Raw genomic sequence first — 16059 nt, forward strand, 5'->3', positions numbered from 1 at the left:
AAGAAGGGAATTGTGAAGGGCCAGTTAATTAGGGCCACAAGAATGTGTAGTGATTTTTCTGTGTTCTCTAAAGAAATAGAATTTATTAGGAAACTTTTTATACAAAGAAATACCCAGTAAGTCTTGTGGACAATTTAATAGATGAGGTGACCAGGGACAGGGATGTTAAGTATAGTCCACTGTTGGGAAAAGGTGGCTCTATGGAGACAAAACAGATTGTAACACAGGTAGAATATGACACTGCCTTTACTCACACTTATTCCACCACCTCAATGGAAATAGTAAAAAATTATTAAGAAGCACTGGGGAATTTTGAAGGTGAATAAATAAACAAAGAGCTTTATACCTGCTACACTGAAAATTATTAAAAGAAGGGATACAAACTTGAAATAAATTTTTGAAAGAGTGGACACTGGAAATGATAGAATAAAAAAACATGAAATTAGGCACATTTAAATGTGGAGCTTGCAATCAGTGCAGATACATTATAGATAAAGATAAAGTGTATATAATATCTAGGAATTACTTATTGAAATGTATGGGATGTTTTAATTGTAATATTCATGAGATGGTTTACTTAGTGATTTGTGAAACATCTAATCGTTGTTTATGTTGGAAAGACAGAAAGAAACCTTAGAAGGTGGGTGCATGAGCATATGCATGATATTTTAAAAATAAAGGAAACTAGTGCATTGTTTAAGCATTCCAAGGATCCTCAAATTTTAGGTTTAAATTAATGATTATAGAACAGGTAATATCTGATGCCCATGTGGGGAATTGGGAAGCCAGACTAGAATACAGGGAGTTGTTCTGGCAAATTAAGCTGGATGCAGGCAAACCCCCAGGCTTAAATGATTGTATCAGTATTAACAGTGTTCTCAGGCTGAGGTCAGCAAAGTTATAGAATTTGTATTAAATAACATAAAATATAAATATATATTAATATTCTATGTAATAATTTATGTTATTGAAGTCTATAGCTGACATGAATTTTAAAAGGTTTTTACACTAAAACAGCATGTTTAATGTATTGTAAAAAACTTTTTTAATGATTGTATTTGGTGACTATGTTTTTAAAAGTGGTGGGGAATGGCTCATTGATGCTCTTTTTCTACTGGTTATATGTATGTTGCTTGTTATATTTAAACTACTATTCAAGCATTGTTAATTGTTCTGATGAAGCATGACAGTGGTTAGGTGAAAGCGCTTAACTTGTGTTTCTTTTGATACTGAATTTTATATGGTGTTGGGTCGAACTGACCAGTTCTGTATTAAAGTTTCTGCTGCTGCTAGCTGTGGAGTCCTGTTTTTTCTAACCAGATGTAATGTCATTCTGTAAGGTATCCCAGAAATAATAAATAATATTTAAATATTATATTGAGAAGTCTCTCAGTCAAACTGAGCACTCTGTCTCTGGAACCTGACATAGAAGGATCCCTCACCTACTTCATCTTGCCTTGGTCTAGTAGGTAGACCAGGGAATAATATTATTTAGATTAGTCAGAAAACTATAGTGAAACTAGTTAAGTACTGTTTTTCTGTATCTGTCTGAATCTGTTCATCTGTGCTATTTTAATATTTCCTGTGGTTGAAACTCTGCTGTTTACTGTAAATAGATATTTAGTATTGTCAGATTATTTTCTTATTTAATAATAAATATAGTTAAACTTTTCATTGTGGCTGGTATTTTTAGAAAATATTTAAGCTTTGAGAGTATTTGCTTATATTTATTTGGTGATATCTCTGGCCACTCCTGAAAGCCTTGATGTTTGGTCAACATTACCATTTGTATTAATATTAACTTCACTTAATATAATTGGATACCCTTTTAAGAGCCTTATAATAACTGACTGGTGGCAGTGAATCTACCTTACAGTCTGGGCAAAGTTGGTAGAGTAGGTAATCTGTGCCAGCCTTTCCCAGGTGTGTGTGTGTGTGTGTGTGTGTGTGTGTGTGTGTGTGTGTGTGTGTGTGTGTGTGTGTGTGTGTGTGTGTGTGTGTGTGTGTGTGTGTGTGTGTGCAGGGACACAAAGCAATGGTTTCACAGAGAGGGTGCCAGAGGACTTGGCTCAGACACTTGGCTGAGGACTTAACTCAACAGTTGTGCCAGTGGGGAGCCGAACTGGGGACCTGGGGAAAGACAGAGAGAGAAACCCAGACCCCACACTGAGTGTGTTTCTTGTAGGCTCTTAAGGAAAATTGTGTTTGATGCAGAGATGTCTGCATCTGGAAATACTGAGACTATCAATTTGTATTCCAAGTGAAAGTCCCTCTTCAGTGTCAGTGGTGAGGATTCAGGCTCCTTGATTACTGGCCCAGAGTGAGAACATCACACCTGGAATTTCTTAATGTAAAAGCACAGCAAAAGTAGCTCTCAAGTGCAGATTAAACAGCAAATAACTGCCAAAGTCCAAGGCTAATTCACCCTTCTGCAAAGAGATTTGGAAGAACACATACTAGAAAAGTCAACAGAGAAATAACTATTTTTGCCACAAAATTAAATAAATGCTTTAAAAATGCTCAAAGGTAGTAGTTATTACTGTATAAAGCAAGTACAATTGAAGTTAGTCAAGGAACATTTCTTATCTTTGCTTGGATGGCTGTGGATACAGTTGAAACACTGGAAAAGAGCAACTCCCATGGTAGAAGATCTCTGACTGAACTAAACAGGAAACCAAGAGGACTAATTATGTACAATAAGGCCAATTATGAGGTTAAGATAGGCTCAAAGGCTAAAGAAAACCACAATACCTTCTACATTATGTCCTTAGTCTAAAAGGCAGCAAACAGCAGTGTGTCAAACTGGTGGTCAATGGTGCCACCTTCAATTAATAGAGTGACATAGCAAATCCATTGACTGACAAATTCAGCTCAAACTTCACCTCCCACTCCCCCGACCTCCCTCCATGAAATACCTACTTGCATAACTCCTCCACTATTATCAGGGAGCATGTCTTGGCTGCACACACTAAAACCAAGAACCCAGCCTCAATGTGCCCTGACAGTATCTTGGGGTACCTCTTAATCAATATAAAATATAACCTATAAGGACCACTTGAGTCACTTTTCAGCTATAGCTTCAAAAAAGGCTTTGTGCCACAAGAATGGAGGACTTCAATGGTTTTCCCATTTCACAATGGTGGACCATCAACTGACCCCAGAAACTATTGACTCATTATTCTAACTAGTTTAATATGCAAAGTCATGGAACACATTATCATGGAAATAATCAACAAAGACATAGGCAACCCTCAAACACTGGACCTAACCTAGTTTAGCTTTGTCAAGGAAAGGTCATGCCTACCATACCTGGTGGACATCTTTGAGAAGGTCACCAAGGCAGTTGATAAGGGGAAAACTCTGCATAACACCTACCTGGACCTGGCTAAGGCATTTGGTACAGTACCCCACTCAGATACAGTTGACAAACTCACAGAACTGGGAAAAATGCATAACTTGCTGGATTGTCAGATGTCTCAGAGATAGGACCCAGAAAGTCAGAATTGATAAGACCACCTCCAATAAGAGACTGGTTCACCAGTGGGAGTACCTCAGGGCTCCATGCTGTGACTACTCCTATTAGGCATCTACTTCTTGGAGGTAAAGGGTAGTTTCAAGGGCCTTTAGCTGGCTAAGATTGCAGATGACTGCAAATTGGGAGCTACCATATATCCCCCCATGACACAAACATCTTACAAGAGGCTCTAACCAAGACAAATGATTGGTACCAAAGTCATGAATTAAAACTCAATGCCAAGAAATGCACTATAGTGCCTTTTGAGAAAATGGCTCCCCCAGGCTAATTAATCCATTGATAAGACACCCATAAAAGATGACCCAGTAGTCAGGGATCTGGGAACATCTGTAGACAGTAATCTGGCCATTGATCAACATGTGCCCAAGGTAGTAAGAAAATCATTTTGTACCCTAACTTATAAGTAAGGACATGGCATGCAGGTCCAAGGAAGTCATAGTGTCACTTTATCTGACCCTTATCAGACCAACCATTAAGTATAATGCCCTCTTCAGTATATACCCGACCAGAATATGCAGACACTGGAATGCCCTCAAAGCTTCCTTACCAGGAAAATCCAGAGTATAAACACATTTTCCTATACAGATCACCTTAAAGACCTATATCTTTACTCTGTCTCCTACAGGTTACTGAGTAGTGTTTTATGCTTAGAATAAAATACATCTTCAGATCCAGCTGTGATGGACATTTTACAGATCTGTAAACCAAACGCCATCAGAGCCACTAGATCTAAGTATTTAAATTTTGCTTGTGACATAAATAGGACATGTTAGCGAGACAGATATCTGTCTCAGAGGATCCTCATGCCCTTGAACAAGCTCCATATCCATGTAAAGCAGAGTCCATCTTTAACCCTATTTAAGTGTAACCTTGACCAGTGGATAGGAACTCAGAAATCCACCCCAGAGAAAGACAATAATATGCCAAAACTAATATAACCCACCATCAGATAACCTTTAGAAACTTCCTAACTAACATACCCTCTCCTAATAAACACCCATGATATATAGGGACACAATTTGGTTGGATTACATAGGTAGGCTTATAAGGTTCTTGGTGGTCATAAGCCTAATATATACCTATTAACCTATGAACCGATTACACTTCATGCACTACAAAGAATTATGATCAGGTCTCACTGATTCTAACAAATGATACTGTGTTCTTAACATGGATGCCAAGACTGACCTCTCAAGCTTTGCACTTGAAGTGAATTTCTTGGCATCCATGTCTCAAACACATAAGATAATTATGGCTGAAGACTCGATCATAACCTTCTGTATTTTAGCTGCTGAGAGTCTTCCGGATCACTGCAGAAAGAATTTATTATTGATTCTGAGATGATGTGAGGTATTGCCAGCTATGCCAGGAGAAGTAGGGCAGTAGAGGTGTAACATATGCCAGCATAGCTAGCTGGAGTTTTGTAATGAATTATATGTTATTTGTATATCAAACTGATTTGTAAAGATGCGTGTGTTGAAAAAATATATTTGTAAAGCTGCTTGTGTTAAAAAATGTACCAACAGTGGGTCCTGCTGGACAGAAAAAAAGAAATACACCTTTATGTCAGATTGTATTATAACTGTTGAAATTAATATTGTAACATAGGATACTGGAAGAGAAGAGGTTAATCTCAGTTCAGTTAAGTTTGGAAAACATCCTGAAATTAAATTACTTAATTTAGGCTATACAGATTGTATCTCACAGGTCTCAATGCAGACAGAGACAAAAAGTCTGTACCTGGAAGACTTCTATATTGTCCTTAGCAGTGAACTAATTGTTACACTGGAAGGATGGAAGTGTTGAAATGGTTTTATGGCTTCCAGATGCTATAACACATCTTAGCAAAGCTCTATCTGTGTGTAGGGTAACACATATGTACAAGATTCTGGTTCAGTTTCTAGTAAAGAAAGGTAGTATGGGAACCAGAAGTCAGATGACAAGATATATGTGCTGTCGTTCTGCATGATGTGTTAATACTAGATGAAACTGAAGTCTCAGTGCAGTCTGTTTTTGAAACCTGACCAAGAAGGAAGACCACTCACCCACTTCATCTTGCCTTGCTCTCTTAAGTGAACTCGGAAATAGTAATGCTTTAGATCAGTGAGGAAAATATAGTGGGATTAGTTAAGTACTGTTTTTCTGTATCTGTGTGAATCTATTCATCTGAGTTGTTTTAATATGTCATGTGATTGAAACTCTGGTGTTTATTGTATATAGATATTTAGTATTTTCATGTTCTTTTATTATTTATTATTAAATATATTTAAACTTTACACTGTGGTTGGTCCTTTCAAGAATATTTTAACCTTTGAAAGTACTTATATTTATTTGGTGACACTGTGGCCTTGGTGTTTGGGCAACATTACCATCTGTATTAGTATTAATTTCACTCAGTATAATTGGGTACCCTTATAAGAGCTTAGAGTAGCAGGCTTTGGAGTGTCTGGTGGCAGTAGCTACCTTATAGTCTGGACAAAGGGTAGCAGAGGGAGTAAATCTGTGCTGGCTTTTCCCAAGTGTATGTGCGGGTGTGTGCATGTGTGTGCAAATCAAATCTCAATGAGTGTGTGTGTCAGCTACTTGGAACAGGGAAACAGAAAGAGTATTAGAGGACATCGCTTGAACACTCAGCTGAGGATTCGGCTCTACAGCTGTGCCAGTGGGGACTCTTACTGGGGTTCTGGAGAGAGAGAGAGGGAAACACAGCCCCAGGACTGATTGTGTTCCCTGTGTACTCTAAACGGAAATTGTGCTTGATGCACAGATCAGCATCTGAAAATACTGTGTTTACCTATCTTTGTTCCAAGTGAGTGTCCCTCACCAGTGTCAGTGGTGAGGATTCAGGCACCTTGATTACTGGCCCAGAGAAAAGACATCATAGATGCCATGCAGTATGCCCTTATACTGAGCAATACCAATGCAAAGGCATCAGAAACATACAAAGAAACCCCCAGCTATGTAAAGGTTCTTTATCAAGTAGTGAGATACTGGTGAAAATTTCAGCAAGAGAGTAAAGCAGAAAACAAAGTTTCTCTTTAGTAACATCTAAGGATTTAAGTCACAGTCCTAGCTAAGGATTTAAGTCACTATCCCAGCTAGCAGCTAGCTCTACCTCTATCACTGCCTTTCTGATTTTAAACATTATGATATGATACTTCCTTGTTATATTCTAATTACATTTGTGATTCTGTGTATTAATATAGCAATAACCCACGCCTGGGTGTGGGTAATGCTAAATTTACCCACGGTTGGCGTGGCACCCGAGGGACCAAACAAAGCCAACCGTGGGTAAATTTAGCATTACCCACACCCAGAAGTGGGTTATTGCTATTATACCATGACATTATTTAAGAAAAGAAACTATTCCTTTTCTTAAATAATGGCATAGTATAATGCCTGTTTACTGCCCTTCCGCAGATGTCTGGCATCCGCGGCAGTTCTGATGTACTGCGCGCCTGCGCGGTACATCAGAGCTGTGGGCAAAAGCAATGGAGAAAGCAAGATCTCCGTTGCTTTTTTTTTAATGTCTTGCTATGTTAAATGAGTTTAACATAGCGAGACAGTTTTAAAATAAGCAACGGACATCTCCGTTGCTTATTTTAAAACTGTCTCGCTATGTTAAACTCATTTAACATAGCGAGACACTAAAAAAAAGCAACGGAGATCTTGCTTTCTCCGTTGCTTTTTTTTAAAACACTGTCTCGCTATGTTAAATGGGTTTAACATAGCGAGACAGTGTTTTAAAAAATCGAGTTATACTAATGGAAAAAAGTCCAGGCGACCGGACCTTTTTCCATTAGTATAACTCGATTTACAACGGGCACGCTGGCCAATCAGCGTGCACGTTTTGGGGGGATCATGGTATAATATCTTCTTTATACTCTACCATTTTTGCATCCACTTTTTTCATGTATACATTTATACATATGGACAGCAGCACAACCAGAGACACCAATATACACTTTAGATCTCTAACCACAAAATCTCCAGTAGTTTTCCAGCACAATAAAGGCCACCTCTAATGCAGTAAAAACTATTTATTTTTCAATAGGCAACAAACTCAAATGAAAAAACAAATGGGCTAAGAGCTTTCAGTTCCTAGCACAGAAACATCATCAGAGTCAACAACAAAGTTTGCGCCATTAATTTAAATAGACCCAACACCTTCAATCAATTACACAATTAAACAATCCCCCAATGCATTTTATACAACTAAATTCATAAATATCATACTTAAAAAATATATATAAACATATACTTAATGTATTATAAAAATATACATATATAAGAATCTCTATTGATGTTTTTTATGCATGAATATATTTCCATATATATATATATATATATATATATATATATATATATATATATATATATATATATATATATATATATATTATAACAAGTATTAAAACACATTTTGTGTAAAACTTAAAAACATTTAATTTTATACGTCAATAATTATTAAATAAATAAATAATTAAATAAATAATTACTATCTTAAGCTTTTATTAAACTTCAATACTTATTTGCTCTTATTTTTAATGCTGGCATAACTGAAATATGATCATTGAGCCCTGGTGGGTTGCATGCATCCAACTGCAGTTGCCAAATGAGTTCCCTAAACTCTAATTGTACTTCCCAATCTCCACCCCTTTCATTTCTACCCACCTGCTCAATGACCCAAAATTTAAAATCTGCCTGCGGGCACACTAGTATGTGTCTAAAAAGTGCGTTAGTTTCCCTTTTCATACTGATGTCGTATATGTGCTCATATATTCTTTGCTTCAAACTCCGATCCGTCTTACTCACATAGTATGCACCACATGTGCATTTAGCTAACTATACTATACCCATGGTCTGACAATTGTAGTAACCCCTAGGGTAAAATGTCATATATTCTATATTCAAAACCTCCTGATTATACACAAATGGGCATTGCGGGCATCTACCACATTTATACGTGCCCACCTTCTTCCTGTTACTTCCCATAGTCTGCTCCCTTTCAAATAGTTCTTTCAAACATTTGTTTTCCTTATATCCAAATTTTAGTTTATTAGAAAATATCTTAATACTCCCTACAGGTTATGGCATACTAAGAGTAGACCGGCTAAACAAGAAAGGAGGCGGTGTGGCTATAATATTTAAACAGCATCTAAACATCCAGATCTTAAAATCATCAGCTCCACAAATAGGCAATGAAGAAATAATATATACCAACCTCAAAATAAACCAAAACAAAACCATCAACATAATTGGATGCTACTTCCCACCTGGCCAAAACATCCCTCTGCTAGAAAACCACCTCAGCTGGTCTGCTCACCATCTCCCACAAGAAACTACCATTTTAGGTGATTTCAATATTGACTGGCAATCCTGTTCTGGCAACCATCCAACCCATCATGTAAACCTTCATGGCTTCACCCAACTAGTCCAGTCGCCAACCAGGATAAATAAAAACTCCAGCAAGCACACTACCCTGGATTGGATACTAGTCAGTAAGAGCCCCCCAGTCATATATAACAGGCTGCTTATCAGATAGCCTCAGTGATCACTCCCCAACATTCCTACTGAAAAAATACTTATACCAAGCTAAACCTGTCGTCTACCATCAGATACGTAAAAAAATAAACTTTAACCAACTCACATTCATCTCATCCCTCAAAGAATGTAACTGGCATCCTCTAAAGTACCCCAGTCTTGATGGCTCAGCTGAATTTTTTAATACTAACTTCCTGAGCATCCTTAATTACCATGCCCCAATAAGACTTTCCAGAATCAAAGCACAACCCTCCCCATGGCTACAGAAAACCACTAAGTCAGAAATGAAAAACAGTGATAAAGTCTGGGAGCACTGGTGCAAAACCAAGACCCCTCAACTAGACAGAAATTCCTAGAACTACGCAATAGAGTCAAAAAGCTAATAAAACAGGACAAATTCCAATACTACCAGTCTGCCCTAAACTCCTCTGAACACAGCCCCAAACAATTCTGGTCCTCCATAAACTCCATCCTCCACCCAGGTAAAGTCAGTACCCCTCCTCCTAACATCCCTCACTCCTCAGAAAATATTGCTACCTCATTCAACACACACTTCACACAAACCATACTATCACTAGCTAAACAACACAACCCCCCTCCCCTCCAACCCACACCTTCAACTAGTAATCTCCCCACTGCCTTCTCTTTTTCTCCTGTACCTACCTCCAACATAAAAAAAACTCTTAACTAAACTTAAACCCATCAAATTAGCAGCAGACAACCTCCTAAGTGAATACCTACAAATTGCAGCTGATGCTCTGGCCTACCCAGTATCCATCTTGATTAACCATCTCTGTCAGAAAGTTACATTCCCACACTGTGGAAAGTATCACATATAATTCCCCTCCAAAAAGGCAGACCCTCCACAGAACTAACCAATTACCACCCCATAGCTATTCTCTCTCCACTCTCCAAAATACTAGAGAGATGCATACACTCTCAGGTCTGAGACTACCTCCTTACTAACAACCTCCTTTCCAATACTCAGCATGGTTTCCGACCAAACCATAGCACCACCACTGCCTTACTCTCCTTTACTAACACTATCCTTCAGCATGAAAACAATGGCTATCTCTCCTCTGCTACTTTCCTAGACCTATCTAAAGCATTTGACATGGTCCCACACAAACAACTTATCTCTGTCCTCAATAACCTATCCTTCTCACAATCAGTCACCAACTGGTTTCAGAGTTACCTGTCTGACCGGCAGAATGACATATCTCCCCAACTACCTGTCTCCATAGGGGTTCCCCAAAGATCCATCCTTGGACCCCTACTCTTCTCTGTTTTCACCAATAATCTAACCTCTGCCACCACACATGGCACACTCATACAATATGCAGATGACTCGACCATCATCTGCTCAGCCCAGTCCCTACCCAAACTGCAAAAAGTCACACAGGAACCCTTTTCCTCTGTTGAAACTTGGTTAGCCAATGCCCAATTAATACTCAACCCAAACAAAACTAAACTACTCATCTTCCAATACACCAAACATACTCAAAACAACTCTCACTTTAACATCACAGCAAAAGACAACACCACTATATACCCAACTGAACACACCAAATTGCTAGGAGTGGAAATAGACAATAAACTAAAATTTGACATTCACATATCCATGACCATAAAAAAAAGTCCACCAAAAACTAGGTGCGTTATACAGAAATAAGCATTTTCTCACCAAATCAGCAAAGATTTCAATAGCAAATTCCCACCTTATCTCCACCCTACTTTATGCCTCTCCAATATATACCAACCTAAGGCAATGCGATCTAAACAAGCTAGAGACCTGCCACAACAAAATCACCAAATTCGCCATAGAGGCATCCTACTGTAGTCGCCACTGTCTCTCACTTGCTGAACTGGGCTGGCTTGAACTCCCTCACCTCCTCCAATGGTATCAACTCTCACTTGCCCACAAACTAGTAAATCATCCACTAAATGTCCCATCCCTCCAGAATCTACTCCAACCCTATCGCACCACCAGACCACTAAGATCCAGCAACAAAAATCACTTGCAGATCACTAAAGCCAGTAACTCTGCTGAAGAAACACTATTCTCTTGCACCATAGCCAAATTATGGAACTCCCTCCCACCCACAATTACCTCCGTACCATCATGCACCCACTTCAAAACTTTACTAAAAGTGCACCTAAAAACATGCTGGCTATGCCCTTGCAACTCCCACTCTAATATCACCCACCCCATCCAACCACTACCTTTCTTTCCACTCCACTAACTACCTTGATTATAGCAAGCTCAGATGGTCATAAGCCCAGTACTTATTATACAGCAGGAACTTCTTATTTTAACATTTGTTAAAGTCTGTTATGTACTTCACAGATAAAGATTCTAATTGTCTATTGAGGTACTATGTTCTTCATCTGTAAATATGTTGTAAGTAATTGCTATGTAAATTGTTAATCGCTATGTAATCCATTGTAACTACTGTCTATTTTAACTGTGGAGCTTTTCTCCCCGGGCCTCCGCTGAAAATGGACCTACGTCCAGTCGGACACTCCCGGTCAACAAATATAAATAAAATAAATAAAAATAAATAAATAAATAATACTATTGGGCATAGATGAAAACCATTTATTTATAGTATATTTGGGATCCCTAAGACACACAAGAATTCCTTGGACCCACCTATGAGACCTATCGTCTCATCAGGTGGGTCCAAGATAGAGCCTTTGGCTATATATGTTGACAAAAAGTTAAAACCAAACCAAAAATTATATCCACATATTCTAGTGGATTCTTGGGATTTCCTTACAAAAATGAGGAAATTAATGTATGACAAGGAATATAATTTTATAACAGTGGATGTTAATGATTTGTTTTCAGTTATTCCACACGAGTTGGGATTAAGGTGGTTGGAAGATATGATGTTGGAATTTGTTTTTTTAAAAGGTGGTGATTTCAATTTAGTACTTGAGAGTGTGGAATTAGTTATGAAAAACAATTTTATATACTTCCAAGGAGAAATATACCACCAGATTGATGGTATACCTATAGGTGCAGCTTGTGCCCCTATAGTGGCAAATATAGTCATTTTGTACTGGGAGAAACGTTATGTGTTTGATTCCAGATATAAACAGTATTGTTTGTGTCTTTCGGCTTTTCCCGGTTAGGGGTCGCCACAGCGGAACTCCGGTCTGCTAATGATTGGCAGTTGATTTTTACATACCAGCTTGCCAGGCCTGACGTACAACCTTCAACGAAGGTACGCCCATTCACGCATGTATCCACGCAGAAGACGCTCTAGCTGAGAATCGAACCGGACAGCGTCTTACTGTGAGGCGACAATGCTACCGCAGCACCACCACCTATTTCGGATTCCTGGATGACATATGCCTGGTTTGGAAGGGACCAAGGCATGAAATCGACAGTTTTATAGAGTATATTGGTCAAACTGCTGAATTTTTAAAATTTAAACATGAAATATGGGAGGAGTATGTGAACTTTTTAGATGCAACTATAATAAAAGGAGTTGACAACAGAAAATTTAAGTCTAAACTATATAGAAAGGAGTGTTTTTCAAATTCCTATCTCCACTATAGTAGTAGCCATCCTATTAATCAGAAGTGGAATATTATTAAAGGTCAGATGATTAGGGTGATAAGAATGACATCGGCAGAGGAGGATATGAAGACAGAGCTGGAATTTATACAGGGTTTGTTTGTTGAGAGGGGCTATCCTGAAGAGACTATAGTTAAAATTAAGCAGGAAGTGTTGGTGGAGTGGAATAAGAAATATGTACCATTACTGAAATGTGGGCAAGTGGATGGTGTTGAAGTGTTAGAAAATGAGTTAGAGAAGGAGAATAGTGATGTATATATATGGTATTGACATTTAATGAGGACACTAAAGTTAGTAAGAACATTACACATAGAAATTGGACTTTATTTTCTTCTATGCCCAATAGTATTAAGATATTTTCTAATAAACTAAAATTTGGATATAAGAAAAACAAATGTTTGAAAGAACTATTTGAAAGGGAGTAGACTATGGGAAGTAACAAGAAGAAGGTGGGCACGTATAAATGTGGTAGATGCCCGCAATGCCCATTTGTGTATAATCAGGAGGTTTTGAATATAGAATATATGACATTTTACCCTAGGGGTTACTACAATTGTCAGACCATGGGCATAGTATATTTAGCTAAATGCACATGTGGTACATACTATGTGGGTAAGACGGAGTGGAGTTTGAAGCAAAGAATATACGAGCACATATACGACATCAATAGGAAAAGGGAAACTAAAGCACTTTTTAGACACACACTAGTATGCCCGCAGGCAGATTTTAAATTTTGGGTCATTGAGCAGGTGGGTAGAAATGAAAGGGGTGGAGACTGGGAAGTACAATTAGAGTTTAGGGAACTCATTTGGCAACTGCAGTTGGATGCATGCAACCCAACAGGGCTCAATGATCATATTTCAATTATGCCAGCATTAAAAATAAGAGCAAATAAGTACTGAAGTTTAATAAAAGCTTAAGATAGTAATTATTTATTTACTTATCTATTTATTTAATAATTATTGATGTATAAAATTAAATGTTTTTAAGTTTTACACAAAATGTGTTTTAATACGTGTTATAACATAAATATGGAAATATATTCATGCATAAATAACATCCATAGAGATTTTTATATACGTATATTTTTATAATACATTAAGTATATGCTTTTAACATATTTTTAATATATATATATATATATATATATATATATATATATATATATATATATGTGTGTGTTATAAGTATGATATTTATGAATTTAGGTGTATAAAATGTATTGGGGGATTGTTTAATTGTGTAATTGATTGAAGGTGTTGGGTCTATTTAAATTAATGGCGCGAACTTTGTTGTTGACTCTGATGATGTTTCCGTGCTAAGAACTGAAAGCGCTTAGTCCATTTGCTTTTTGTTTGAGTTTGTTGTCTATTGAAAAATAAATAGTTTTTACTACATTAGAGGTGGCCTTTATTGTGCTGGAAAACTACTGGAGATTTTGTGGTTATTGTTGTTTAAAGACTTCAGTCGTTCCACTTGGATTACTAGTACACTTTAGATCTCTCCAATTCTGTCTTACATGCACATACACACACACACACACACACACACACACATGCACACTTTCGCTCTCTCTCTCTATTCCCATTTGTTTTCCTTTGCTAGCTCTTTCTTCTTACTGATCTACAAATCTACTGAACCTCTTCAATAATTTCATTATTTTTAATACTAAATATTTCTTTTTCTCTTCACATTTCCATAACCACTCATGCAAAATGTGGATGTTCATTTCCACTTGTTATAATATGTTAAAACATACACGCAATGTTTGTCAATTCCTCAAAATTCTTATGCATAAAAGTCTTTTATTAAAATACCATAAAACGGTAAGCGCTTTCTCTAACAAGCTTCTTCAGACCATATAACATAAAATAAGATAGTAATCCATTTATAAAAATTCAAAAAACACATTAACCAATCACATGGACACACCACTTAAATCATCCATCTCCTTAAAGAAGAAACAGTATGTCAACCACATCTAAGTAAAACGTTCATATTGCATTTCTAAAGATATATATAAATATGCATATACATACAAGCATGCAATTATACATATAAAAAATGAATATATATAAAAAATATGTATGTAATAAGAAACATGAAAGATAAATCGAAAACAAAAACCACAAGTAAAGACAATAAATCATTTCTGAATCCTCCGTTTTCTAAGTAGGGGTTATATGGAAGCCCTTTCATTCAACCCCCTCCCCCTATCTGCTCTAATCCACTTAGTTTCCCTGTACTCGGTGTGATTCCTAATATCACCTTCCCTAATACTCGGGGCAATAACCTCAAGGCCCCTAAAATTAAAACCATGGGTATTCCCAAACTGCATAATATGTTTAGATAATGCATTATGCTCGGATCTCTTTTTAATGTAATAAACATGTTCTCTCATCCTGTCACGAAAGATTCTATTGGTCTTACCAACGTTAAAGGAGTGGCAGGCATAGCACTCAGCTAGATATATCACATTAGATGTCATACATGTTGCATCAGTATGAAAAACAAATTCCTTCTGAAGATCTGGATGGTAAAAAATACTTGAAGTGTTAATTAGGGATCAAAAATTACATCTCCCACAAGGAAGAGTACATCCCATTTCTTTTTTAAAATCATTAGTACCTCTCTCATAACAAAGACGTCTTTTCAAGTTCTTCCTATTCTTATACAGGAAACACGGTTTCTCACCTACTAGCTCATTAATACCTGTATCAACTTGTAAGATGGACCAATTCCTATTAAAAATTTCAATCAAATCCTTGTTGTCAACAGTATAAAAGAGAGGAACCCTGAGGAACTTGCTATTGGTGACACCACTGTGAGCACTTATTACCTTAGCTGGGCCAAAATACGGAGCTGCAACACCCTCTTATAGTACATTAAGTTCAGACAGGTTTTCAGTAATCTCACTTTGTTTATAACCTCTCCTTAACAGTCTTGATTCCAAGCTGTCAATTTCATCCTGGAAGCAAACATTTAAGGGATTCAGCCTAGATGCCCTCATCCCCTGACCTTTTATCAAATTCCGGAAGATATACCCAGGGTGCATGCTGAACCTAGAGAATTCCTATGGCAAACCTTACGAAAAACACCAGTATTAATAAGACAGTTGTTTAATTTCTCCACATATAAATCTAAATACTCAATTCGTGTGTAAGACCAACCAATAGTGAATTTCAGACAATCAGTCAATGCATTCATCATCTGGTGGAATACAACAAGTTCATCTGGACTTCCTTTCCATAATAGGAAAAGGTCATCGACAAAACGTCGATAAAATATAAAATGTGCATTGAACTCCTCTTTATCAAAAAGTACAGTATTTTCTCAATGTGCCAAAAACATATTAGCATAACTGTTGGCACATGAGGTACCCATGGCGACACCA

This window comes from Protopterus annectens, chromosome 5.part1 (assembly GCF_019279795.1).
Source record: "Protopterus annectens isolate FY-2018-M chromosome 5.part1, PAN1.0, whole genome shotgun sequence".
Lineage (NCBI taxonomy): Eukaryota > Metazoa > Chordata > Ceratodontiformes > Protopteridae > Protopterus > Protopterus annectens.